Genomic DNA, 3,354 nt, shown 5'->3' with positions numbered 1-3,354 from the left:
TTGTACCACTTACCTATTCACCTTGAGTGCTTTTTATATATATATTGCTGTAAATACATGTCGTTGTTGTTTATTGCTTGCCATTTCTCAGAAACCTTTCTAAACACATTCAACATATTTACTCAGATAAATAAATCCTCATAGCAATCCTACGAGACAGGTACTACCATTATCAATGCCTTTTGATAGATGAGGAGTTTGGTGTGGAAGGAGTGAAGAACTTGCCCAGGTTAACCTAAGTTCTAAACAGTGGAGGGGGGACTTCGCCTCAGCCACTTTGGCTGAAAAGCTCATGCTCTTTATCAATATGCTGTAATGCTCCTTGACATCACGTGGCAGCACATTGGTAAAGAGAATCACCCTTTATTCCTTTCATGCTTGTTGGCATTGCTATTCACTCAAGCGAAGAATCTGGGATTCATTCTCTCCTTTACCTTCCGTATATAATAACTCAGCACCGTGATTTTTACTTTCTACATATTTTCAACCAATCTTCTCTCCTCCAAACCTACAGCTTCTATCCTATATGTGGCCTTTATTATCCTTTGTTCAGGCAACTGCCCAGCACCAATTCTGTTTAGATAGGTTACCAGAGTCATCTACGTGAAAGGCAACTCTAACATTAGCACACCTTTGAATAAGTTTCTCAGCAGCTTCCTACACATCCTAGTTGAGCTCTAAGCTCTTTTATAGGATATATGAACAAGGTTCCCTGGGCTCTGGAACCACCTCTTTTCTGCCCCTGCTGACTTCCACTCTCTGGCCCCTCCCCCATCTCAGACACACTACTCTGCCCCAAATTTGTTTGCTCAGCTGTGTCACTCAATAACACTCTCATAATACATCACTTTTTACAAGCAGTCACCTCTCCAGCTTCTCACTCTGAGGATGGGTAGATCTGGTGCCCCTTCTCTGTCACGACACTCAATTTCACATGGTATTGAATCATTAGCTTGTTTGTCACTCTGAGCTCCTTGAAGGCAGGGGCTCTCCTTTCTTACCCATCTTTATCTTCCTATTACCCAGTAGTGCCTGACACCAATGAGAAACTTGCTGAGTGTTTGCTAACCTAAATTCTAGAGGCAATTTTATATACCCTTGGTACTATGCCTACCTTATAGTCACATCAGAGGAAATTTTCTGAGCTATTGAACTACTTTAAGCAAACATTCAGTCACTGAAGGAATAATTGTACATGAGTCAACTATGGAAATCATTGCTTTCAAACAGCAAGTAAAGGAACGTTTCCTGGATGGATAGATGCTATGTTATTATACTTGGTACATGTAATTAAAGAGCTGCTCTGGAAGACATTCCTTGACTTGCTGTTAAAATCTGTGTTGTTCATTTCTATTAAAATGTAACTGCAGGGCCAGCCCCGTGGCTCGCTTGGGAGAGTGTGGCACTGGGAGCGACGAGGCCGTGGGTTCGGATCCTATATAGGGATGGCCGGTGCGCTCACTGGCTGAGCGCGGTGCAGACCATACCATGCCTAGGGTTGCGATCCCCTTGCTGGTCAAAAAAAAAAAAATGTAATGGCAGTGGACCCTCATCTCCCATATGCACAATGCTAAGGGAAATGTAGAAGTCACAGTCTCTAATGAACCAGTGAAGAGTCTTTCTGACATTGGTTTATGATGGCGTCAGGAATTTGGGATATTTAATTGAGGTCATTTAAATGTAAGCTCTGGGGACTTCAAGGCAGCATGTGCTAAAATGAAAAGTCAGATGGTGGGGAATAGATATTGATAGAAAAACAAAAACCAGTTAGTTGGCATTTTACATATGCCAGGCACTGTATTTAAAACTTAGAAAAAATTTTCAGGTAATTGTTATCATCCTCATTTATGAGGATTTTGACTCAAGTGTTATAATTTTCAGAAAGAGGTGCAAAATTTCCAAGCTTATGTGAGGCAAGGAAAGAGAGCCCATAAAAGGGATTTGGATCTCAAGCAGATAGGAGCAGTAGAAGAGATTGCTAGTTGCTTTAGACCATGAGTGTTTGATTTTGTTACTCAGACACCTTCTCCTACTCATAATGGCCACTCTTCCCATGAGATTGTAGTCTGAGACTAGGGACAGCATGAAGGATGGACTGGGTGAAGAGTAGTTTTAGCAAAACAAACTCTGTGGAGAGCCCATGTTTTAAGATTTTCTTGCTTATTTTCATTCTGAAAACTTAATTTTGTTAAGTATGTGCAATGTGGTATTAAAATTCCCCTTTAAAATAGATTGCCCCTGAAAGGATGGTGTGCATACATATATATTTTATTTTTGTTTGAATTTATTTTTTGTTTTCTTTCTGTTGGTCTTGGTTATTCAGAATATTGTCATTATCTATGTTTTATAGTATTTCTATCTTAAGGCACTGAAATAAAAGTATTTTTTATTAAGCCATAAAAGTCATTTTAACTCTTCAGACCTTTTAATTATGCCTATATAGTTAGATACATGTTTATATCTTAAAAAACAAAAACAAAACAAAAACCCTATTTCTCAGGAACAATCAAATCTAATGAATGAGAATGCATGTTGGTATTTTCTAAAAAAGTTTTGAAGGCCGGCCCGGTGGCGCACTGGAGAGTGTGCCGCTTGGGAGCACGGTGGCGCTCCTGCCGAGGGTTTGGATCCTGTGTGGAGACCGGTTCCCGCTCACTGGCTGAGCGCGGGGCAGGCGCGACACCGAGGGTTGCGATCCCGTTGCCGGTCCCCGGTACGGGCGTGACACAGGGTTGCGATCCTGTTACCGGTCAGTAAAAAAAAAAAAAAAAGCCAAAAAAAAAACCAAAAAAACGTTTTGGAACTTACATTAGCTTGTTTTTATAAGATTTCCTTTTCAGTGGATTTTGCTTACATATCAATGGCAACTGTGCCTGTGACAATATAATTATCACCAGTCTCATCATACAGTAACTCCCAGAATCTTCTCAATGTCTGTTAAATAGATTTATTTGTCTCTACTGCTTCTATTTAAATATGACCTCATTTTATCTTCTTAGCTGAAAATACTAGCAAGAAAGGAAGAAGGAAGAAAAGCAAGAAAAGGCTGTTGGTTTCTGCTGTCAAATCACTGAGAAAATGTACTAAAAATTATATTTTTTTTGTGAGAAAAATAACATTTGTTTATATAAAAACTTTACTAAGCATTCTTATGATAAGATATTCTCTGGTTCTTTGTATTATTCTATATAATTAGACAATAGTAATAAATTAAAATAGAAACAACTTAATTGTATGTCAATTGTTTTTTATTATAGAAATATTGGCAAAAGGGGATCTGGAAAACAGAAAACTAAACATATTCAGTTCAATATATATTAAGGTTTTACCATGTGTTAAGTCATTGTCAAACAC

The sequence above is a fragment of the Galeopterus variegatus genome, unplaced genomic scaffold (genome assembly GCF_000696425.1).
Source record: "Galeopterus variegatus unplaced genomic scaffold, G_variegatus-3.0.2 Scaffold4506, whole genome shotgun sequence".
Classification (NCBI taxonomy): domain Eukaryota; kingdom Metazoa; phylum Chordata; class Mammalia; order Dermoptera; family Cynocephalidae; genus Galeopterus; species Galeopterus variegatus.
The sequence above is the reverse complement of the archived record's forward strand: the minus strand, read 5'-3'. Positions refer to the sequence as shown.